At 36.1% G+C, this 26759-nt stretch overlaps 1 long non-coding RNA gene across 1 annotated transcript in view; it reads left to right on the forward strand.

The window, feature by feature from the left end:
* The window catches only part of LOC136560350 (uncharacterized), a 160254-nt gene that overhangs the window by 97951 nt on the left and 35544 nt on the right, over positions 1 to 26759 (forward strand). The window lies entirely within an intron of this gene.

The raw sequence follows: 26759 nt of genomic DNA on the forward strand, positions 1-26759 counted from the left end.
CAACTGCTGGGCCTCTATCATATTGGTTACTTTATTCATGTACTAAGAATAACCAGGAGTGCTCAGAGTGGAACTGAAATTCCAGTTTGCTCTGCAAAAATAGTAGAGCAGAGGATTGAAAATTACAAATGGGGTGATTGGAAAATTTCAGGAGTAGAGACAACATTTTACCTTAAGTATGTATTATTAAAATATTTATCTGATTATGGTCAGATTTAATTGCAGGATTATGTGTGTTGAAAATCCAGGGCCTGGAAATCATATAATTATTTAAAACACAACTCTTAGCCAAAATGATATTATTTACTATACATTCTGGAATATTGAGATGAACACAGACAAAGGAACAGGGAAAAGCAGCTATATTGCCTTCTTATCTGAAATATACACATTATTGAGTAATTAAATTAATCGTTATCAATGCTATAGGGTTTACTTACCATTAGCATTTTTAGTTTCCCTCTCCTTTGTTACCCATTAAGTTTTTTGGGGCTTTTTTGAGATCAAGTAGCTAATGATAATTAATGACAATCATACTGCTGATTTTTAGATGCCTAGCTGAATCTGAAGTGTTGGTTCCCCCAAAATCAGAGTGCAATGCTGAATACAAAAAGTAAAAATTGAAGCTAGTTTTCCTAGTAGAGAGAGTAATGACTTCTTTAATGTGATATAAATATATCCCCCATATTACTCTTTACTTGATTCCTTTTCATTTTTGGCTTCCAACCACAGATTTTCCAAGGGACCTTAGGCATCTGTGAGGAAGCCGAGATAACTATCTGGAATGTCTTATAATGTTATAGGTTTTTGTGAGGAAGATAATAAATAGCTTTATTTTTTAACACATATTTGTTGCAAGCATTACTTAATCTTCTTGAAAAAGGTAATTTTCTTTTTGCTTATCTATTCCTGGGCAAATTGTACTGGAGGCTGCTTTTACTCCATAGAGCATATTTACTAGCATTCTGATTGAAGACATTTAAATTAAATGGTCTTTTCTTTATTACACTATTCTAACTGAATATTATTACAATTTATACAAAGTCACATGTCTCTCTGAATTGTGGAAATCCTTTGATTTCACCTTGAAGGTATCACATATCCTATTTTTGCCACTGTCATAGTAAAAGTATTCTGGAGTTTTTAATTTGCTCATTTAATATACATTAATCATCCCAGCTAATGAGCATCATTTCTTTCACACAAAAGATTCATTAAAACTTAAAAATTAGTTGCTCATGACCTGGAATGATACTGTATCTCGGCTGGCATGATGAACACTATGGTTTTCAAACCATATTTTCTTTTTGAAACCTGTGTAACATCAACTGCTATTGATTAAAACAGGCTGGTGCTGCCAACTATCATACACTGAATGCAACAGCAGAGGATTATCAAGGAAATCATTAGGCCCAGCAATCAAACGCACAAGAATACAAGTTTACACCACTGTCTTTTAAAACACAGTTAATTTGTTCATGTTTTCCTGAGAGCAATTAACAGCAGGCAGGAGTTTTAATGAAATAAGCTGGTGTTTCCCACAGGGGCTATTTATTATGAGCATTACTGAGTAGCAACAGCTTCGAAGTGTTTACCTTAAGACAAGATTAATAACAAGGCTGTTCAGCTACATGTCAGGTAAAATGAAGACCCAAATCAAGGGATATTTCTGTTGAAGTAATGGGATCCATTGGCATATTCCCTGCCTAAGTATATTTTAGCAGAAAAGAGAGGTAAAACTTACCTCTCTCAAACTTTTTTGTGCAAAATCAACAGAACTGAAGAAACTTCTTGCACAAGTCTAGTTTTCAACAGTGTAATAGTTTAGTAAAGTGGGACTGTATTGAAACATTTAGAAATTTCCATTACTGTCTGAGTTACTTGGAGCTGTACAAATGACCTGTTAAAGGAATTAACTTTCTGTTAGGGTTAAACAGGATGTTAAACATGCCAGTGGAAAACAATTTTGGGAGTTTAAAAACTGCCAGAAGTTTAAGAACTAGATTCTCAATTTCTTCATGACTATCAAATCATACATGCTTTTTTTGAAAAAGGAAAGGAGCTCTTTAGGTGAAATAATTATCCAAAAGATAAGAAACATTTTTGAGAAACTTCTTCTAGAAAGTGAGATTTTTAGAAGAACCTAAGTGATTTAGAACCAAACTCATCACTTCAAATCAAGGAGGATCATGCTTCTAAGGAATGTAAGTACCTGCAGAAATCTATGGCATGATGAAATAAAACCCTGGATTTTTCAAAATGCCGTATCATTGTTCTACAAGACTCTTGGATGTTCTGTGAATTGTTCTGTAGTGTGATACCATTTCATACTTATTGATATAATTGAACTCATACCGGTATTTGACTTGACTTGCTTTAAAGAACTGTCACAATTAAAATTCTGTTGTGTTTCAGTAACCTTGGTGAAAATCAGCCTTTTGACTGAGGGCCCTTGATGCTTTAGCGAAGTCCTTGCCTTGCTGTTCACTGCATGGGGCCTTTACTCTGATTCACTGTGGCAAGTTTGGAAATCAGAAGCAGTTGTGCTTATAGCTCCTGACTGAGTTAACTAAATCTGCTGTTTTGATTGCACTTGTCTTACTGCAGTCCTTTAGAAGTGGGACACATTAAGTGAAAAATGTACTGCCTTCATTATGAATGCCCCTCCCAAATCAACATAATCAAAGAGTAATCAACATTTACATATGGTGTCTTTCCAAATCAGAATTAATTCTCTTAGTTTGAATTCACAATTTTTTTCCTTTATGGTGTGCTTTAACATCACATTTATGCAAGAAAAATCAGTTTAATGTAATTTGGAGTTGTTTGTGCTGAATTCATTAGGCATTCAGTTGTGTTTAGGACAGGAGTTCTACCAGGGGCTGGTATTCCATGAGGAGATCAAGAAAGAAAGGAAGTGCAAGTGAAGGAGCATCTCTGCTCTGCACTGTGTTACTCACATCAGAGAAAGACCTTCGCAGGATGCAAAACTACATTGTGCTGATGTAGACACACGAATGTGTGTGCTAATGCATGAGTAGTCCAGTGGACAAATTGCCACTGATTTCTCTCAAGATGAACTTAAAACTTACTACAGTAGTGCTTTTTTTTGTTGAAGTTGCCAATTACTGTGTTTTCTACGGTACTTCAGACAGGAAAAAGAAAATCTAAATTTATAAAAAGTCATGAGATTGTTTATATTTATAAAACTTTATTGATTCTAATATTGGGTCTAAGATTTGGTGACCTGATCTTTTCATAGAAAAAAGAACATAATATTTGTGTTGGAAGACAAGACCTTAATTTTAGCTTTTCTTGGGGGAAGATGGATGGGTTCCCTCTACTAGGACAGGTTAGGTGAAGAAGGGGCCTGAAGTTATTAGAAGATTTAGTCAATTAATTAACCCTTCAGATTTAGAAAAGTTACAAATATCTGTTGAAATGACTCATATGAAGCTCTGCTTCATTAAATATCTTGCATTTTCCTCTGATGATGATAATTGCACACAGTAGTCAAATCCCTTCTCAAGCCTTTGGTAAGATAAATATACCGATTTCTTTGTAAGGCACTTTAAAACAGTATTCTTGTTGAGGCTACCTTCTTCTTTCTAATCTTTTTTCTTTTCTAGTAATTGTTTTGCTAAAGCAATTGTAAGGGAGATTTTGCTCCTTCCAAATAAATCCATCTGAATAATTGCTGTTCTCTGGCCTTGAGTTAATCATTAATTCCAAAGCTATTACAATGCTGCTATAAAAGCACCATTACACATTTTTATCATACAAGCCAATTATTGATGTAAGCGTTTGTACCTACAGGATAAGATTATAAATTGGGAAAATATAGAATGATTTTGTGAGTAGAATAAAATATCCTAAGTATGAAGCAAAACTGAATTTTTTTAAATACAGTGAATCCAAAAATGCATTCCATTTTGGTTTGTGCCTTGGTGAATATAGCACCAAAGAATTCACACTGCTTCTTTCTTGGTCTAGTCCATAGGTTACTTTTGAAAGGGAGTAAGGAAAAATTGGTTTCCCATACAAACAAGTACTGCAGGGACTTTAATAGAAGATCGAGTGTTGTGAGGTAAACGCGTATCTGATGGGATGGACTCAAAGGCTCCTTGAGTCAGCTCTTGGCCCCAGAACTCCAACTAGTACTACAGGACTCCTTCTACATTCCCAAAGTGTTGGCATGCCACAGTCTGCAAAACTTTCCTTCCAAAATGGAAGGATAGCACCATGCCAAGGAGTTTCAGGAAACACAAGTCTCTGTGAGCTTAAGGACTGTTCCAGGTGCAGATAATGCAGTAGGTTTAGATAATTGCCATAAAATTAAAACTAACAAAAGTTCCACAACACTTCCATGCAGTATGTTCTATGTTAGAAATAAAGGGCAGTTCTGTAGAGCTTGGATTAAACTGTGGACATTAATATTTCTAAATCCAGTAAAACTTTACAAACAGCCATTATAATCAACCAGTGTTAAATAAAGACTGCAAATCATACATTAATTCTTTTTTTAAAATTTTCAGCATCACTTCATAAAAAGACCCAAAAAAACAAACTACCTCTCAGCACATCTGTTGATATATTATAAGTTTGCTATTTATAAAATTTTGGAAAAGTACTTGCCTCTGATTACTCCATTTTCATTATATACATATTCATACATATAATTATAGCAATTCAAATGCAGTGTTAAACACAAGACAGGTTTCAGTTAGAAATACAAGCACTGTGGGGTTTCTATTTTTTATTTCTATTGCCTATTTTTAGGTATTTATATTTAGGTATTTATTTCTAGGTATCTGTCTACTGAATTGTTATTGTGTATTCAGTATTATTTTCCCCCAATTCTGTATATACATCAATCTTCTGTGTCTGACCAGAGGAAATCCATTACTGCCATCGTAAGTTGCTTTTTTCCTGTTGGTCTATCTATTTGTAAAGGTTTATCTTTTTTTTCCTTTTTTCTGAAACCATGTAGTCTTCTATAACATTCATTATCTTAAGGAGCAGTCTTTATTCTCTGTTTGTGTTTGTTAAAGTAGCTTTCATTTAGGTATTGATACTGTGTCCAGTAATGTTCTGCAGTGTATTTGGCACAAATTAGCACGCTCCTTCCTAGTAGTTCACAAATACTTTATTCCTTAAGTATCCCAGTGAATCATGGCAAATACATGGATTAAACCACAAAATATTTCAACAGCACATACTTGCATTCTGGTTGGTTTGCTTTGTTTTCCAAGTGGAAATGAAGAATTGCAGTTGTGCTGTGTACTCAAAAATTACAGCAGAGGAAAACTCCTAATGGAATATATCTGCTTTTGAAATATGGAGTTCCAGCCTTCTTATTCCCTCAATAAGCTTTGTGTGCAGAGAGCTCTTCCAGCTGAACTCGCGTGAGTTGACTCAGGCTTTGTTGGCAGTCTCTCTGCAGAGGACTGGCACTCGGCTTGCTGACAGAGGAGCCCTGCAGATCGCCCAGGGGCATTTCAGCATCGCTTCAGCTGCGGCTGTGATCAGCTTTTTAAAGCTCTCCTTGAAGATGGGCTGTGGTGGTTTGAAAGGCAAACAATTCTGCTAACAACACCCACCTCCGAAACTCGCAGCAGCTGATGACTTGTCTAGAGGACAAAAGGAGAAGTATTACAGTCAAGTTTAGGTGTACACTGAAGTAATTACTTGCAGGTCAGTGAAAAATCCTCTAAGGTGAGTTTGTTGTCAGTTGTATGTGCCTTCAGGCATAGTCCTGCCATGGCAGAATGAAGAGCACAGCCTCAGATGTTCTTTCTGATGAGAAATTTAGCTAACTACACAGAAAAGTGATGGGATTTGGAAAAATATGTGTAAATATCTATGGTCAGCACTATGAGCAAATGACAGGGCCTGAGTTGGTAAGTGGGACTCTTTTGTCCACAAAAGGTAGTTCACTGGTCATCTCTTAGGAAAGCAGAAATTCTTTTGAAATGGCTGCTTAAAATGCCAATTTAATTTTTTCCCTTTACTTTTTTAAAAAAAGTTTTACATTTTGTATAATCCTGTCAAAGCCATTTAAAATTCTCATTTTATATTATCTCAATTTCATCAAAGTATGTGTTAATGAATAACACAGTAATGTCCTGGTATGGATAATTCAAAATTTCTGACAGGCTTTACTGTATAATAATGCCTCAGATTTTCTATAGTCCCAGATTACCAATCACAGTAGAGATGATTATACATTAGAAAAGTTATTGCTAGCTAAAAAAATGAGCTTTATCTTACAAATTACTAAATTACTAGAGTATCCTTATGCATGACTAGCCCTGAGTTGTTTTGATTTCTAAATTCTAAATGTTGGTTAGAATCACGTCAAACTGAAGTTAACCACAATTCAAGTAGGAAATCCTTAAACCTTGGTCCAAGTGTAATATTAATTTAGTTGCTGCTGATACAGTTGCATATCTGAGATAATGCAGTTTAATAGTTGCTCTTTCTTACAGTCAGTTCTACTGTAGGAAATCCATGTTGTGATCTGAAAATCAGATTCAACTCTGCATTCCTGCTCTTTTCAGGCCAGAATGATTCACAAGCCGTACACCTTCCATGAAAAGGAAATATTGCATTTTTTTCCTCTCTTTGAAATCCAGTTCCTTTACAATCTAGTTGAAAATCAGGACTTCCTTCTCTTGCTGGGCAGTCTCCTGTCCAACCCACCCTAAGTGGGACTGTCATTTGTTCTCCACTGCTTCTGCAGTGGTGATGACACACAGGTGTAGCTCTCTTCTACCTTCCCTTTAACCATGCAAAAGATCTTCCCTCGCTACCCAGAATGAGGATGAGCAGAACCTGCTGGAGCCACAGGGAATTTGGATGGGGAAATTGGAGGAAAGAGGTTGGAGAGGAAGGCCCAGGTGAGAAGGGGATTAGCTGAATGGGTAAGGAAGATTCAAACTAGGTGGAAGCACAAAGAGCAGCAACAAAAAAGCAATGCTAAAAAAAGCAGTTTTTATTGGTGAAATACAACTGGAGCTATACCTACCACAGCAGTTTATTTTCCTGAAGCTAAAATAGAGCTGAAGATTGCGAGATTTTTCCATGTCTGTTGTTAGCAAATTGCTGGGAGGCACAGTGATTGTCCTGTGGAGCTCTGGTTTTCATCTGTGTTATTGAAAGTATGAGATATTATAACTGTAGAAAACTGCGGGAGAAAACTGTGAGGGACGCAAAGATTTCAGCCCTACTTATTGTCTGGGTATATATTGTGCTGTCATCCCAGGCATTTTATAATCCTATAGGCACTTCAGTTCCCAAGAAAGTACTATTCTCCTTTAAAACAATGTGTCAGTTTGTCATAAAGTGCCTGAACTTGTTATTCTGTGTAGTATGTTTTTTGTCACAATGTTACCAAGTTTCCCTTTTGAGAGGAGGAAAACAAAATAAAACTTATTCAGGGAGATGGGAGCCATCTGGGCCTGTTCCAAAGAACACCAAGGGGATTTCAGCACTTGCTAGTTTTTTAATCAATGACAGATTGTGCTAAGTCAGGCACTCAGTAATTTAAGAAATGCCAGTTTCTGATTCATAAAGCTTTCTGAAAATTGACTGAGTGAATATCTGGTGGCCCATATTATTTTTGAAAACAAATTCAGTGTATCTTTCCAAAGCAAACCATATGGATGTTTTAGCTGATCAGATACAAATAAAAAAATAAACATTTGGGCAGCACATTTTAAAGGCAGTGTGCACCAATTAATACGGAAATAATTATTGCTAGTTACTAGACCTGAACAGGAATGGAATTTTATTTTGGAGAAGAAAATAATGTTTTATGCAGCTTTCCAAAATGGAATAAAACAATGTGTTTTACAGAACATAAGCAGTTAAAATAATTTACTCTTAGCAAGTGCTTTTTATCTCTTGGTCCCACAGTTTGTAACTAAATGTTTGCATCTCTGTCTTGTGGTTGGGTATTTTGGAGAATAAAAGGACAAAGCAATTGCTTAGCATCAAATAGCACAGCTCAGAGCAACCTCCTGATTTTGTGACTTAAAGCTGAGACAAAGTATGCCATTTTCTGTCTGATTAAACTCATCATAATTAGGTTCATAAAAGGAATGAATAGTGAATAAAGAGTGAGATTCCAGCTGATGAGAGAGGAAGCCAAAATTTCATACCAAAGATGATGCAAATTGTGATGTTTTCATACCTTTTTTCCCTCATGTGTTGCTTATATTTGTCCTTCCCATATGTGGCTGTAATAAGAAAAGGAATGACACTGCCCCTCCTCTTAGAAAGATTAGTTTTTCAGTGATATACATGAATGATTTGATGTGAAAAGATGTTCTAGAATTACCACAAGAAGGTATTCTCCTGGTAAATATTTTTTGTTCTGTATCATAGAGAGGTCAAGTCATTATACATTTAAATTAGATTATTTTCTGCAGTTAAATCACCTTTCAGTTTTCCAGGTTAAATTTCTCCTAGGTAATAAACATTAGTTGTTATTGCCACATTGTTTTAGCTCCTGTAGCTGTCTTCTTCCTACATGTTGAACTTTCCAGCAGAAACCCAGAGCTCCTTTGATTTTCCTTTGCTAGGCTCCCTTTGAGCAAGCTCTCTGTCCTCTCCACCTGTAATACACTCATTTCTGGTAATGCCAGCAGCCTTCCAATTCACTTGTTTCAGTCTGAGTTCAAATTGAACATGGATTACCATAATTGTGGTATACACTTAATCACTGCACTTATTCAAGATGCTGCAGCTGTGTTTGCTTTCCCTGAAGATTCCAATTGTTCTGTACAATTCCAGCAAGAAAACATCTTTTCAGATTCCACCAGTTTTGATATTAGTTAGGGAACTTCTTATGGGAATTTTAGCCTACAGAAGTATATAGTATTTGGAGTTTCTTAAGGCTGTTTTGAGATTCTTGCTTACAGATATATTTGAAAACAATTGAAAGCCGCTGCTACATCTCAAACACATGCAGGGTTTGGTTTCCAGTACTGAAGCTCATTTTTTCAATAGAAGATTCCTAAAAGTTCTACTACCAGAGTACAAATTAGAAAGCAAGCTTTTATGTGCTAAGTGAATGTTCAGATGGAAGTCAAAGCCAAGTGAAATCCTCTCCTTTTCATGCATCATGACCTTTCATAAATATTCTATAATATTCAAACCTTAAGCTCCACCTGTAGAAATTCATTTTGCAGTGAGGTGGCATAACTATAATTAAGGACAGAAATGACTCTGCAATTTGTAATCCAATTCAGGTCCTCAGTGGGTATGAATTATCAGACCTTATGAACTTAATTGGAGCTGTCCTTATTTATTCTGGGTACCTGACACGCAGTTCATAAGCCTGCCAATACTTGTTGAGGGAAAAGAAAACTTGGCTCACTTTCTCCTGGGCTCTTAAGCCTAATGCAATTTAAAAATATATTGTTTTCTATTCAAGAAAAGAAATGAGACTAGAAATACAAAGCAGAGAGTGGAACAGCTGAGTTGGAAGGTGACATTTAAACAAGATCATTTGTTCTAGTGGTTTTGTATTTGTAAATGATCATGTATTATTATCTAAAGTAGATGGCTAAAGTTCTGATTGTAGGATAAATTGTGCACTGCTATTGACAGAGGAATTATCTGCTAACAAGATGCTGCAACATAGAATATCACCCACTGTTACTGTCTTAAATAGCTGCCATTTGCATTCTTCCTTTTTCTTTTTTTTTTTTTTGTAACTACTGGTTTCACTGTCTTTCAATAGAAATTTTGTCTTACTGTTTCAGCACAGCTGCATTTCGCAAGGTGCAGGCAATCTCACACCTTAGTTATGCTATATATTTGAAGGACTGTATGCTGCAAAGGGATTATCAAAATTATAAAAATATTATAATTATTATATATAATGGTGTCGTATATAATATGTTTTATATAATATTATATAATATTAATATTATTGTGATCAAAATAGATTTATGACTCTATAGAAAAAAATTAAAGATGACAGTTGTTGGATGATAGCAGTTTGTACAACCTGTGTTATAAAACCAGAGCCACTGTGATAATTTGATACCAGCTCATCCTTTCTTCCCTCTGAGCAGGTGTCACTCCTTAGGTTTCCATTCAGGTGATATGGGGTCCTTAATGCCCATGCTACCTCCTTCCTCCTAAGTCCCCATGAGCCTGAATCCTTTGCTCCTGGGTGGCAGCAGGAACCATCTGTAAAAGCCAGAGGTTGGGATGTTTTTTGTGACCTGTGTTCCCTACACAGACACTCACAGTAGATGCCCTGCTTACCCTGGCCTTTGCATGCTTCTGCTGAATCCTTTACATAAGTTTTGTTATGCTCAAAACATTTTAGGGTGCATTATTTTTTCTGAGATTGTAACAACCCTTGTTGAACAATAAAAACAGCTTAATGTAATTTTGATTTTTATCTTAGGATACTTAGTAATATTATGAGTAAAAATATCTATTATCTATTATTTCAGCAATCTGTAGGGAAGAGCAAAATCAGAGTGTGACCTTAAGTGCAATTGTAGCTAAAGAACAGGCTATAAAGGTAGAGCAAATCCATCTTGGAATGACTGCAGTCTCTGATACCTGATTGTGCATGAAAGGATGATTTATCTTCTGCTGTTAAAAGAGAGTACACTGGGAAGGCCTATATAAAAAGTCAATGGCAGCAAAAAGCAGGGACATAAGGGAAGCTGGAATAGCTGCTCAATCCATAGCAGTGTCATGTGTTTGATGTAACTGCCTGGCTTGGAAGAACAGGATTATAATGAAGAGGTTATATATAAAAGAGGTAGATAATATTCCATTAGCTTTAAAAGAAAATGGAACAGATTGCAAGCCATGTTTCCAAATTATTACCTACAAGTAACAAGTCATGGACAAATGCTCATGCAAGTCCACCTCAACCCCTCAGCTCTAGCAGCTGTCCACAGACATGCTCATAGCTCTCAGGAAATGGGGATGCAAACACACCTCTACTTAAAAAGATAATGAGGGGAAAAAAAAGATAAGAGGAAGGTATAAAAATAGAAACTTAAGAGGAAGGTATAAAAATAGAAACTTAAGAGGAATAATTAGCCAGAAAGATATCTGTGATAAAGACAAATGTGATGCTAGAATGGATGAAGTTAGGCCTGTGGGTGCTTTGTTATAAAGGGTCAACATTAAAAAGGAAGAGCTTGAGAATAATATTGTCATTAAAAAAAAAAAGTACAGTACCTGGTAACAACTTAACTTCAGCCTGCAGATGAAAAATCCAATGTGTGATAATTTATTGCCATAAATTATCATAATCTCCTTGCATCTTGCTGGAAAAGTAATCAAAATATTGATGTTTCTGGGGATTTTGATTCTATTCTTTCTGTGCTGGGTGTTAAACCTAGAGAGCAGAAACAGTGCTTTCTTAGGGAACTTCTGTTTGCTGAAGGAACTCATGTGTGGTTATCTTGGCTTTTGACAGATATTGAACAAACTGAATGGGTAATACTGCTTGTCTCCAGAAATATAACTCAGTCACACCACAATAAGGCAGAGAGTTTATAAAAAAAACCTCAACCAAACCTATCCTTTTCTTTTTCAAAATACCTGTGTGCCCTGAAATTGCCTCATGATCAGTGCCTCTCCTGAGCCTGAGCCAGAAGATTGGAGCATTAGCCTTCATTTCTCATACAAAGGCAAGTGCCAAGCTATGCATGGACCCAGTGCAAAGCCAGATGGCACCAGACCTTTCTGACCTGAAGACAGAAAGTTCTTCAGAGAACTACAGGAGCCACTTCCAGAAAAAAAAAACAACAAAACAACAACTTGATTTTAAAGGAACTTTGTTTAAAATGAATTGCAAACAGCTAGTGTTCTATAAATATTTTGTGAAAGATATACATAAGTAATACAATTTTATGTTCCATTAGGCAAGAAAAGATACCTATTGCTGAAATCTTAATAAACCTTACAATGTGAGAAAATAGAAAAATGTGACACAGCCTGTTAGAGCTAGATTATCCCTGTGCTTTAGATGCTTACTTGGGAGGGAATAGATGTCTTTGTGTGTCTTTTCTGAAAGTTGATCCTTCAGCAAAATATGAGTGTTCCTATTATTTATTTTGTATTCATTATCAGAAAGCCGTCATTTTACAAATCTATTAAGTAGATGCACTTAATTTACCATCCATCCTCTAAGGAGAGGATCTGCTCTTTAACCTTGTTTATATTCTGTGGTTACGTAGAAGAGTCTGACCATGTCTTATCATGGGTTCTAGCTGCATGATTTCTTAAATATCTCCATTTTGCTTGATTCTTCTGTGCTTGACTTCCCTTTTTGAGCTGGGGGAGGGGATGGACTTAAAGCAAAAGTTAACCTTTTGTGATTCCCTAGCATAGTATACTTTTCTCATGCTACTTACCACAAATGACATAAAGTGGGGTAAGCCTGTAAAAAACAATATTTGGCTCGCAAGCACTTTGCTGGAGGCAAAGTGCTTAAGATCTCAGGGTGTACAAAATAATTGGATATTATGAAGAAATTTGAGAAGCAGAAGGAGAATGGAAATGAAGAAAATCACAATTTTCCTTATAATGACAGAACTCTGATGAGTAATAATTTGTTTGTGGCAGAATTTATCAAAGTTTGATTCAAGACCCCCCTCATTCTCACAAGGGTTAGCTGACTTCTTGCCTTCTCAGGCAAGGGTTCTTGCCTTCTTAAGAAACCTTTGTCTCTTTATTGAAAAGTCTTATAGTGGAGAGCAAAGTCTTGCCTTCTGGGTTGAGTATTTTGTCCACATTTACTTGACATTTTAAAGAATCATTCTACATTTTAGGAAATAATGGGAGGGGTTTTTGAAACTTAAGTACAAAAGTATAAAGGCTACTGGTCATTTAGTGACCATTCACCATCTCCTTGTAAATCTAAATTATTATAATATATGTGTTTTAGTGGTAGGTATTTCAGGAAGAGAAAGAGAAAAACACAGCAGTGGACAATCTGTGATAAGGTAACTGAAAGGAGAGTTCTCCAATTTATCTGTTGTTATCCAAGCTTTACTGTACCTTTCACTCTCCACTCTGATGTGGCTCATCACCACATAGACCTTCCAGCTAGTAAAGGAAATGAAAAAGGCAGTTCTATCTTCTCTGATAAATACTTTTTAGGCAAGGTTTGTAAGGAATCACAGTGTCATTTCACAGGTGAAGCATCTGAAGGGTTTGTTTTGAATAATAAACCTTCAGCAGATTGAGAGTTCCTTCATGTGTTCCAGTGGCAGGTCTGAAAACTCCTGTGACATTTCCAGCTAGGTGAGTTGCTGCAGTCAATGTTCCCCTCTCCCTGTAGCTTTGGCTTTTATTTACCCTTAGGCCACTAAGCTGTATAACAGGAATTTCAAGAGAAGCATATTATAAAACCATACAACCATCTGATCAACCCCATGCTGAAGGAAAATTTTTAAAAAACTTTAAAATATTAATAATGCACATAATTTTGTTAAATTACTGCAAGTTTCCTATTTGCATTAGGTTCAGATGGAAAGGAGAAACTGAAAAAAAAGTCAAAGAGAAGTTTGCAAACAGATCATCAGAGGCTTGAATCAGGTAAAAAAATTAATTCATATCCTATAACTTTGAACAGAAGTGATCCTAGGGACAGCAGTATGTGGCAGCATCATGCCAGTGCTGCAGAAAGAAACTGTGTGGGTATGCATGTGTGTGTGTACTTAATGCCTGTAGTTGCTCAGCCTGCTCTGAAAGGAATTCCAATAGTGAAATGCACATTCTGACACATAAACATGGCTTTCAACACTTGACAGGCTTTGCTGATGCTGCATGAGATGTGTTTGCATGACTGTCATCTGAGAACAGATGTGTTCTTATTGATCGTGTTCTAGCTGCAGTAGTTTTGAAAAATAAAAAATGTCTTCTGATTATTTTGCCCTGTCTTGAAGAATGTTGGATAAGTTGCACAATCATTCTAATTAATTCTTCAGTCACTGTTGTAGATCCATCCTTAAATGACGCTGTTCTAGAATAGACCAACTATAAATCTTGTAGCCTTGCTGATGTTGCAATTAGGAGTTCAGCCATTGGCAAGGAAATGCACAAAGATTAGACCCCTGAAATAGTAAATGAGGATGGTGGATACTTCAAGTGACATATCAATGAATTACCTGCTTAACATGAATACAGTATCTCATACATTTCTCAGTGTTGTAAAAAAATACATTATATTCAGAAATTAGACCTTTTTTTTCAAAATCTAACGAGCCCTAGGAAAAAGACAGTGGCGTAAACATCATAAACTGGCTAAAAATGCTTAGAGTGAATGTTCATTAATACCTTTTGAACAAACTGAAATATAACTAGTCCTTAATGTCTTTCTGCAGTGGGAGAGAAATGAGCTTGCCTGTACTGAGAATTTACTATTGTAAAAACAGGGAAATTAAAAAATGAACTTATATTAAGGAAACATAAATGAATGTAGGGAGGAACTGGAATTTTGGGACCAGGTTTTGTACTCCTCTGCATTACAAGCCCATAATATTGTAGTTAAAAAGCAATATATTTTCAGTGTAGTCACAAGAACAATGAAAGCAAACATTTAAATATGGAGTTGTAAGTGTTCTCCATAGCACTATCTGCAGGTGTACCTAGGAGCTATGTTAATTCTGCTCAGGGTTGAGCAAAGTAGCTAAAAATATCCAAAGAGTAGTGATAAGCATGAGACTCAGGAAGAATGATTAAGAAAGGAAGCAAAAATCCATATAACAAAGAATAGAAGGTTGGTTATGTTGTTACTATTGGTGGGTTGAACCATGTGAAGTTGCAATGGTTAATTGATACCTATACAATTCATATGTGATTGTATACTTAGCTCATATTACTGCCTTTGGAAACATATCAACATATCTGCCTTAGTTGCTTTGTTTTAAAAAAGATATTTGTGAGAACTATGACTTAATAGCAATGGAAGGAATACAGATTTTAATTTTCCCTGATTGTAAAGTAATGCATTTCTTTAAAATGGGTCAGCCTTGAAGATGCTCCCAGAGTTTCAGCCTGTTTGCACTCGGAACTAATATGATACCAGGTAAATGAAATGGGCCAGTTTTCCTGAGTTTCCTATGGTGGTAGAATTTTACAGTGTCTGAATTCTACCCTCAGGGGGAAAGGCAGAGACAATTTGAGTGAAAATATTGTATTAATATTGTATTATTATTGTATTAACATCCATGAGGATATTCCTGTATCTGTGCTTTAATGTCAATTTCAATAATTTTCTTTCTTTTACACAGAACCTTGGTTTTGCCCTTAAGCCATCACAGGCAGGGAATTGAGGAGTCAGCTTACATTATTTTTCTCCAGTGCTTCAAAACCAGTGTTCAAAATATACAGGAGTATTCACCAATAATCATGATTTTTTTTTCTCTAAAATGTGAAGGAGAAGGATGACCTAGTAGTGATGAACTTCCTTCACTTGCTTTGGGAATCTTTCATGTGACTTTTCCTCCTTTTTCCATGTCCCAGGAGACATTGCAATTTTTTTTAATGTTGTGATACAATTTGTGTGTGGTACCCCTTACCTCCACATACTATTCCAGAAGTCTGATACAGAATTTTTAGATCAATAATATAAAATTTGCAATTTTGAAAATGCAACAGTAACCAGTTCTAAACTAATACCAGGCCACCCATTAAAATGGCATAAAAATACAGAAAGATAAAGTATAAGGTAACATTCCCTGAAGGAACAGTAACATGTGATTGATTGTGCAGATGCAGAGTAGAATAGACAGAATAGAACAGACTATTTCAGTTGCAAGGGACATACAATGATCATCTACTCCAACTGCCTTAGATAATTTTGTTTTCCAAGTATTTCAATGACGCTGGAAATAAGAGCAAGTACTATAAAACAAAGAGAAAAAAAAAATCACAGAATGCTGTTTTTGGGCTTGCTCATGAAGGTCATAGAATTAAATGCCCTCTTTCAAAGCAAAAGATGCACTCTGTATTTTCCATATGAGCAGCCTGTTTTCAAGGGTGTCCATTCTACTCCCTTTGGAATTAGAAGGCAGTGTTATTTTCATGATTATTAAATTATTTGGCTTTTGATTCTACCTGTTCCTTAATATAATTAGAGCCTTATCTAATGGCAGCAAGATGAGTCTGCAAACCCTGTTGTGCCAGATATGCAGAATTGAGCACTGCATGGGAAGTGTAATTGCTGAGCCCTTTATAGAGCATTCGCTGCTTGACTCCAAACTGGGAAGGACTGCAAGCAAATTACAAGACAAGATTAGAATTCACAATAGTGTGGACAAGTAGGAAATAGGAAAAACATCACCATAACCCCCAAACCTAAAAAATAGAGGGCAGTTCTGTGAAGCCGCATGCAAAGTATTGTGCTTTTTACAATACTGGTAATAGACTGCAGAGTAAAAGGTGGGGTATGCCTGGTTTAGCAGCACTTTCATTGAATCTGTCATTTGGCTGTTAACAAGAGGAAGGAAAATAGCAAGGGGTAAAGGGTATAGAATAGTTTGCACTATTTTTAACATAAGCTTAACAGAAGTTTCAATATTATTTCCAGGTATGTGTACCAGACTGCAATTTAAGGATGAGAAGTTTACTTTGGAGAACGAAGTAGGAAGAGGAAGGTTACAAGACAAGATCTTTGAGAAACAGTTATAAACCTCAGATTGTTTTATTTAGACAAGCAAATATATAGCTGCTTTATTAAAAACATCAGAATTATTTCCTGTCAGCTGACTCATGAAAGCCACGAGATGGCTCCTGTCTTGTCCCTCTTGTAAGAGCCCTTGCTTTTAACTGAACTGGTTTTATGTACTTCCCTTCCCAGCTGAGCCAGGCAAGAGCAGTGGAGTTATCCAAGGTGACTTAGTGGGTGGCATTAATGCATGACCTGAGATAAATTTAGTTTTTGGTTTTTTTTTTAATGGAATCTCACTGAGAACAGACATAGTAACAGTCTTCAAATGTTAAAGAGGAAGGGACCACATCGATCTCCATATTCATTGTGTGTAAGAGAAAAGGATGGCAACTACAGCATGAAAATTTTAGATTTTTAGATGTTAAGATTAGTTTCCCAGCTATAAGGATTGTTAACACTGCAGGACATTTCCTAGGAGGGCTGTGTAGTCCCCATCAGTGGGGATGGTGAAGAATAGAGTAGACAAGTATCTGTCAAGAACTGCTAAGTTGTAGTTGAGCTTGCCATGAGGACTTTTTCTGAAGACTTCATTGCAAAGAGCTCAATTTTTCTTGTTTTCCTGTTCTCACACACGTAAAATCCACCCAAAGCAATAACAAAACCCTTTCCCCCCAAAAAAAATCACCCAAGCTTAAATCAGCTTAGTTCTAATTGTTTTATATCAGTGAAAATAAAAACTTAAGCAGTGAAATTTCTAAAATAAAAGTTAATATTTATGTCCCAAGCCAGAAAATGGCTACTGGCATATGATCACACATGGATTTTTTAAAATTAATTGCTCTGAACATAAAGGTCAGGTGAGGGTTATCCCAACTTTTATAGCTTCAAGCTGGCTTTTTTAAAAGCTCCAAAGACTTTCTGAAGTAGCAGTATTGCTCTGCTTTGCTAGTAAAAAGTAAGTTTAACTCTCTGATACATACAGAGAAATGCAAAATTAGCTACACAAGAAAATTTTTCTATTGGTATTTTTTGCAATGACGTTTTTTTAAAAAACCTCATACTTAATTTCTTTCCTATTTATTTTACCAGAATAACTTTAAAAAAAGATATTTAGTCAGTCAGTGGTGTGGTCTGGCAAAAGACAGCTGGATAAAATTATAGCAGATAATAAGAAACTCACATTTATCATACTGACTGATTTTTCAAAACATTCAACTACATCAAAGTGTAAATACTATCAATCTCTGCCTGGTATATAAATCTTCCTGAGAACACACCCTACCAGAGCAGTTTCAGCTGAAATCTGCTAATTTCTCTTTCCTACCACCTGAATGCTTCTATTGCCATGACAATTAACAAGTTCTAACTCAGGTCAAGGTTGAATGGGAAAAAACAATGTTTTGTAACCAGCTGATATGCTTCAAAAATTATGCAAAGGGGAGTTTTCCCAGCTTGTTAATGGTGCATATTCAGTACATAATTTTTAGCAACGCTACTAGTTAATGAAAGAATGGATACCCACTGATTAAAGATATGTCAGAATGAGTAATTATGTATGTCATTTTGTAGGTTTGTTATGGGAGAGATCTACTTTACTTCTGAATAACCTGTGTCTGGTTAGGAAGACTAAGGTGGAAAGAAATGGCTCCATCCCATTCTAGATGACACATGCAGCTCAAAAAAATGGGAACTTTGGGCTGATTGGAAATCAAGGTAGGCAACAGGCAACTCATTTAGTGTATCAAAACTTTTAGCCCCAGAACCATCAAGGTCTGGAACACACAGTCATTAAGTGCTTTGCATGCAGCAAAAATGGTGTTTTGGTGTAACTGGGTGGGAAACCTATCACTTAACCTGTTTTTAAATCCAGGATGTTTTGATTTCCTTTCTAGGAAATGAAATTCCTACTGGCTAGGCTGAAGAGCCTGTTTTGAATTAAGTATTCTTACAATAGAACATGATGGCACACCTGGTGGTCAGGCTGTTAATCTACTGATCACACTTTGGTGGCATTCTTGTTTTGTTTTTTGTTTTATTTTGTCTGCAGAGACCTGGATATAGGCACCTAACTGTAAGCTATGGTGTTCCCTGCCCTTTCCCCAGCGTTTAATATGTAACTGTAAGATAAGGTGTGTGTCTAGTTTAGGAATGCTGTTCCTTTCTCAGAAAAGAACTCTGAAAGCTTAGCACCTGTCTTGTGTCTCAGTGTGGATTCCACTAGACAGCTAAGTTTATAATGATTGTTGAGTGCTGGGCCTTTAACCTTGGTCTTCTGCCTTTGGCACTGATAGGAATTTAGTGGTTCCTTTCAAGTATGTTGAAGATTAAGTCCTTGGTTTCTTCTGTATAACATGTTGTGAAGAAGATTAGCAATTAAAACTATAACTATAGAGTTGTTTTTATTTTGAGGACACAAAGATTCACTGAAAAAAATTAGGTTCTTTGGCAATCTTGACCTTTTGAGAGGTGAGAGAGAAAAGCCTGCAAAATGTTGGATGGAAAGGCTTACTGTTTCCTAAAAAAACCTTGGTATGTTCTCGTATCTCTCAAAGCCCCCACTCTCTGTCAAGCAGAATGCTTGGGAATAATTTTAATTTTTATTTGCAGTTAAGAAGCTAAAGGACTGAAGAGGATGGGATGGCAAATGAATTGTCTGTCTCATTAACAGAAATTTTGGGGGTTGGAAGAGCTTGCAGGGTCCACAGAAGGAATACAGTGAAACATAAATTGTAACAAGCCTGAAATCTCATGTGAACTACTATTGAACCAGAACGAGGGAGACTGCAGACAAGATGTATAGAACCTAAAATCTGCACCATCAGGATTTGTCACCCAACTTAACTGCCTGTGTGTCTTTGGACTCTCAGCAAGAAGAAATTATTACAGCTTTTAGATCTAAATCACAGCTGCTTAAAACACTATGACCTTGCAAGGAAAAGAAAGGTAATGTTTTTAACCCAAGCAATAGAAATGCAAGTTAGAAGTGACTCATGTCTTACAAAGGTGCACAGAACTTTCCTGGAGGGGGCTTGTGTACATTGTGGTGTCCCTGACCTGTGCCAGACCACCTCCTGAAATTCTTTGCCAATTCTCTCTCCAGCTTAACCACAACCTCCCTTGAGGTGGGGAGAATGGATGAGAAATATAAGACTATGTCTAGGAATGGAATTCAAAACAAGGGGAAGAAACAGAGAGTATCCACTGTTTGAAATACACTTTCTTCAATTACCTGATTAAATCTTGGCAGATATAAGAAAAAATTAGACTGCTTAGCCTGCATCAGAAAAGGTGGCTGAACAACAAGTCAGTAGGTTCAGACCAATGAAATAACAATGGAATAGTTGCCAGAGGGAGTGATTATATTCAGAAGTATGACAAACTTCAAAATCAGTGACAAATGTAATTGAAGGGTAAAGGAATAGAGAATGCTTTCTAATGAGAAATGCAAAGATTAATTTATGTCTGAATGAAATATTACAATCTAGCTATTTAACAGCTTTCTAGAATTAATTAGTGATGGATGAAGGGTCCAGCTCACCTTGCCTGCTTTTCAGAGGCAAATAAAGTTTACTTGGAGTCAATAAGGTTCACATAGCCACCCTGTTCTGGAAACTGAGAAGCAGACTCTAACATGGAAATGAGGAAATCAAAATCATTAAGCTTAGCATGTAGTCTAAAAATGAGCATTTGTGACAAAAAGTATATCTAAATCCAGAAGATGGAAATTAGTCATTTTATAACATGAATAAAAGGAAATCTTTTTCTAATGAAGCTGTGGGAGTTGAATACCTGCTATGGCAGGAGATGGATTGAGCAGAGTGTCACTGCTCTGGAAGTGGCAGAATACAGTACTTGAAGCAAAGGAGCATTGTCTTGAAAAGAAAGGCTGAGGGCTGACTCAGAAGTGTATTTTTGCCCAGAAAGCCAATTTTCCCTCTGTTGTGCTTTGAATACTTCCAACTCAATTATTGATTTGCAAGGAGAGGACACTAACGAGTTGTGTCTGACAAAATTTCTTTGAGAGGTATTAAAGTACACTCAAAGTGGTTTTGCTCTAGTCCTATTTCAGATTCTAGTTGTTATATACAGAAATTGGAGAAATGGGAGGAATAAAAGAGTCTTCCAGGAATATATGTGCTTGAATCTATTTTGCATACTGAACTGTATTTTTACTATTTTGAAATTAGAAATCATGGGCTTTTGCAAGTATTAGTTAACTTTTAGTTTCAATGAATTATTATTTTGGAGGGGAAACTTACTGTGCTGGTGAGAACCAGTCACAAAAATCAAAACAAACTTAGGTTTTGGGGGGGAGGGATGGGGAAGGAACATTTATCAGACTATAGTCTTGATAGCAAAAATATAACAACTATATTCCCCAGAAGCCAGATATTACACCAAGTCCAACAATTATTAATTTTGTAAAAATTGGTGTAGTCTTACTCTGATATATTAATCTAGTATCTGATTTTACAGTAAAGTAATTACAATACTTCAGTAAATAGTAAAGGAGAAGTAATAACATACAACAGTAGCAGTAGTTGCAAGTTTTCTACATAAACCTTAATAAAGTCAATCGTGGTAACTGAGCATGTTCTGAATTAGCTTTATCTCAGTTTACCAAACTGCAAAGGAAGAAAAGGACAAAAAAGCTGATGTAATGCCTAGTGAGGTACTATGTGAAATGAAGTAAAAAGGTGAGACAAGATACAGAAAAATAGTGCAGCTGGCCTGTAATACATCCCACAAACCAAATGTCCGGGAATATTAAGCATCTGGTGTTGTGTTTCAGGCTTTTCAGTTTCTGCGGACAGCATGGGAACTCAAAGCATGGCTTTGCTTTTTCAAAGCCCTGTGAATCTCAAAAAAACTGGGGGAGGAAACAAAGCTCTTTGAAACACAATGGTGGATTTGAGGCTTCCTCTTTTTTCTGGATGTGACTGATTGGCAATGATGAAAGATGTAAAAGATCTTGTCTTTGCACAGTCCAAGTCTTGGTTTTTGCCTTCCTGGATACACAGAGTTCTAAGGCTGTTTAAAATCAGGAATGCAAATGTGGGTTTTTGTTGGCAGGAGTGATGCAGGATTGGACAGTTGCAGGACCAAATTTGTTTGGGAATTAGAGTAAGCTACAGAATGTGAAAATTTCTACACAATATTGGTGGTGCCTGTGCAAAAACATTCACTGCTACACTTTTCCTGGAAGGTGTTTGGGAGGTGATTGGGAACGTGGTACTCAGTGCAGCTTGTCTTTCTTACACTGATTCCCCTGAGGTACTAGCCAAGCGGCAAAGTGCCTCTGAGCCTCTCATCATTCTCTTGTGACTTCTCACTCTGCAGGCCAAGCTAGACAAGGATGCAGCTCCTTTTTTTTTTTCATTTGGGGAAATCTTGGTGCCAACTCTGTAATTAGCAAGGGTCTATGGACCCTGTCTATGGACCCTGTTGTCCAGAATGCCTCACAGCATCTCTCTTTGATGGAACATTTGTATAAATTAGAACCTATTTTATCCTTTACAAAAGTTTCTTGCTAGAAGAAATCATTGGTTTATTTTTTTCATGACTTGAAGGTCACGTGAAGAAATCTTTACACACCTCCAGTGTTTCTTGAAGGGACATTTTGGATCAGAAGAAAACTGAGATCTAATCTGATGGTAACTTGTTTGTTCCTTGGGTTCATTACTTGGTGTTTTCTGATATTAACAGTAACATCCTCCAGTGAGAGAAATCACCATTGCTTGTTCCAATGGCAATAGTTTGATGGAAAATGTGGCTGTGATATCATTCTGTATGAAAGACTAAGAAGAAGAAAAATAAATATAAGGAAATAATAAGTAGGAGCTACAGTGAAAAGCTAAAATATGCAGAATGAGGCTGGCACAACGTGTCAGGTAGATTTCTTCCTCATCATCTTTTTTCCTCCCTGCTGATGCTTGTTCACTATCTAGTCCTGCATATTCATATGCTGGAATTGGGTGTCAATTTTGCAAACTAAGTAATGAATCCACCAGTAATATATTTCTTTATTGTATGGTTGAAAAATAAAAATACAATATAGGAAAGGCAGGAAATATGTAGGAATAGGCAATGTAGGAAAAAAAAGCATAGAAATCTGAATAAAAGCTTGATCTGAATTATATTAGATATGCCTACCAAATTCAGAAAATTAGGGACTAGCCCCAAATGCTAACCTCAAGAAGTTCTGAATTCACTGATTTTAATGACAGAGGTCTGATGGGAAAGAAGTGACTTTGTCAACATGATATATATTAGGCTGCAGAGCCTATACATTGAGGTGAAATTCAGCCTGTTCTTCAAAGAGTTGCAGCTCATAACTCACAGCCATGGAATGGCCCATGGCATAATTGGAAAGCCCCAAGGAACTGTCTGAATTAGTGCAATCTGTCTCTGCCTACAGGCCAGCAGCACTGCAAGTTTGCTGCAGCTCTACCTGCAGCAGTCCTGCTTTTGAAAAACCTGCTCCATTTTCTGGCTTGTCTCAGGCGTGTCCCTTTTTGGAGCGTTTGTGAGGCACTTTTTAGAGACTTTATGCCAAACCAGTCATTTCACTTAGCTGGAAGTGATGAATAAAATCCTCATCCTAGGAAAACAGTATTGATGGCTTCAGGTACATAGGATAGAACTGTCTGTGTTATTGAGTGATACCCATCTGTTATTGCTGCAGAGAAGAACTGAATCTGAATAATCCTTCCCATAAGATAGGAGTACTTAAAACTGTGAAGTGTGAAGGTGATGATAGCAGAGTAGTTCTTTTTGCAAGAGTGGAAACCATGACAGTGTTTGTTTAAACTGTTGAAGAATCTGTAAGTGAATGATCTGGTGAGATCATCCATATTAGTGCAAACTGCAGCAGACTTAGCTCTCGGCTATCTGCAGTAGAGTTAATAAATATATAAATCAGGGTGGAACTTTGTGTGTAGATTCTAAAATGCAGATGACATTTTTGCACTTTTAGTAATTTGGGATCCAGTTTTGAAGAACTGTCATGAAATTAGAGCTATTAGAATGGCTGGAAGCCATTGGATTATGAGAGTATCTGTATACATGGGAGATAATGGTTCAGAACAATACCAGGGCTGTAAAATTGTATTAAGAAGTCACTTGGCTGATGAAGGGTTAGATTTCCAGCTTCTAGACTTGCAAAATTTACTGGTTTTGGTGAAGCTATGTCAATTTACTCTACTTGAAAAATTTGCTTTAAGAGTGTCGAATAGAAGATAATCATACTCTATTTAAATAGGTGATTGATTATTTACTTTCTAAGAAAAAAAAATTATTTTTTTTTTATGTACCAGCTATTCTATAACTTTTAATTCTGGATAATCTTTCACTATTTGCCTGAATTCTTGCAAATAAAAACATTTCTGACTTCTGGTTGGGAACTTCAGAACTATAATTTAAAAACCTTGTTGGAAAAGTTGCATCAAAAATATTTTCAGAAAAGCAAAGCCTAAGGTATGGCCCTATGTTAAAGCCAGCTGTCTTTATAGTTGACATATTTCTGCTGAAAACAAAGGTGTGTTTTATTTGCAGTAGGTCAAATGTTAAATCAAACAGTGAAATAAGTGTAATTTTTACCAATCAAATATTTCAAAAGTTTTCTTAGAAGCTTCCACTGTGAGCACTCCTGTATTACTGCCATTCAAAACAATAATGAAAAGTAAAACAAAAACTAAGGACTAGTGAAGCAGTGCACAGCTAACTAAGGTTAGAGAGAACTTGGCAAGGAAAGGAAGCCAGGCTTCCAAAGTGCCAGGTTCAGGCTCAGTTTGCAATATAAACCTGCCTGCTCATGCCTTTAGCACTCAGTGGAACTGAACTGATTCACTGAAGATAAGCTCTTCTCTCTACTTTTCCTCAGAAATAAAGAAGAGTTTTATGCTTACTTGGCAATGTAAAAATAGCACTGCTGAATATGCTTTTAACTCTTAAATCTGCTTCAAACTAATTTTCTTTTTTAAATCCATAACATTAACACTGCTGTGGAGTGCTAGTCTGAACATTCTGCAACTCTTGGAAGAGAAAGTGATCATTGTGAGAGACTTTGGTCCTGATGACCTCTGAGCTGTACAATCCAGCAGGGACTTGTTGAACATCTCTTTCCCAGGTACTCAAGCCAGACAATACCTTCTGAAAAGAGGCTTTCTGTGGTATGATTCAGGTAGCATGGGCTTAGTAAACAACATGCTGGCTAAAATATCCATTATTTTGAGAAACACTTACTAGAGGAAAAAGTAAATTTAAATTTTTTGAAAAAATTCTTAATTCTAATTTTTTAAAGAAAATTTTTTTGGACCACAGACAGGTTATTCTATCTCTGGAATGCTGGTTATTGTTAAAATATTGTAGTTTCTGGTAAGAGCTGTGAGGATCTAGGGGAGAAGAATCAATATTTAAAATAAGATATCATTCATTACTAAGCAATATATTTTCTTGTACATATATATTTTCCTCCCTGACAAAAAAACTAGATTTTGCTGGTTTAAGAAAGTTCTTCAACCATAGCACTATGGACTACAGGAGGTTGAGGAATGTATGGGAAAAGCAGCTTTTGCAGACTTCTTTTTGCTCCTCAGACAATCAAATTGCTTTTCCTGTGAGCAATTACTAAATATTGTGTGAGCATATCTTGAGGTAATGTGGTATTGTGTCCTCCCAGTGTTGGAAGAAAATACCCAGATCAAAGATTGTCTCAGTTAGTTTTATGACATAAGCCCTAAGTATGGTAATTAAGAAGAAGTAGTGCACATCTGGTATCTTGTGATAATGGATCATCAGAAACAAAAATTACGTGGCAGTTTTATACAATGTGTAGTTCCAATCCCATAGAACTCTTAAAAGGACAACATTCATGGGAATAAGTAATGGGTGGAGAGAGATTGATTAGAACCACCTGCTGTTTACTGTGAGATGTTACAGATGATTATAAGGAAAAAAACCAAAACACTTATTTCAATAAAATTAAGGCTAAAAATTAGATCTGATGTCGCTAGATAGAAATATAAGAACTGTTCAAAATTATAACATCAAGCATCTAAAAGCTGCAAAGCATTTAGCACATAGCAAGGTAGGGGAGAATATTAAATAGCTGCAAATATGGAAAAATAAAATATGAGCAAACAGTACTACTCTTTTATCATCAGTAAGTAGCTTTAGGCATAAATAGTCCTCTTGAAATCATCTAGATTTTTTTTTTCTGTGCAAAAGGAATAAAGTTTTTTAAATAGGTGGAAAAACCACTAAAAGTTTAATAAGCACCCTGTGAGAATTGTGGTAATTATTGAGGTCCTGCAAGGTCATTATTGGTAATTGAAATCTGATCACTTTTAAAACCCAACATGCCCAAGCCATTGCAAAATGAGATACATAAGTACACTCGTCAAAACATCCCTTGAGGGAGCGTGAAACAAAACCAGAAATTCAGTAATTTTAAAGCAGCAATATATTTTTTAAACTTGTTTAGTAGAAGCTTAATTGGAAATCATAGATTTAAAAGAAATTATATGAGAAGGTGGAGAATTCTTTGGAGTTGAGCAATGGAGAGGAGGCATTTTCAAAGCTGTGTTGATGAGTTATAGACATGGGCACCAGAGCTTCCATCATTAGGAAACAGCCATAGAGAAAACTTGAGGCAACAGTGTTGTCTCAGTCACAGAAGTGATTTAAACCTTTTGGACTGTACGTTCAGAGGTGTTTTGCATAAAATAAATGTTGGGCTTTCTTTGAAGAGTCTGTTGACTTTTGGCAGAACTTAGACACTTGAATATACATAAATAGAAACCGTCCCGGGAAGGGAAGATGTTTAGCAGAAAAAATTGGAAGCAATTATTTTGTAAATACAATGTCTGCAAATGAGAAAAATATAATCCAAAAGTGGAAGTGCTGAGTCCATTTTATCTGTTTACTGGGAAAAAAAAAAGAATAATAGTACAGTGAACATAATATTCATGTGTGCAAACTGTGTGACAGAAAAAATATACAAATCCAGTAATATCTTGAGTAATTTAACTTTTCTGGTTCCTTTACACCAGTCAGTTATTCTGCTGTGTCCCCCAAGCATCCAAGTTGAACATTG

Source organism: Molothrus aeneus, chromosome 9 (genome assembly GCF_037042795.1).
Source record: "Molothrus aeneus isolate 106 chromosome 9, BPBGC_Maene_1.0, whole genome shotgun sequence".
Lineage (NCBI taxonomy): Eukaryota > Metazoa > Chordata > Aves > Passeriformes > Icteridae > Molothrus > Molothrus aeneus.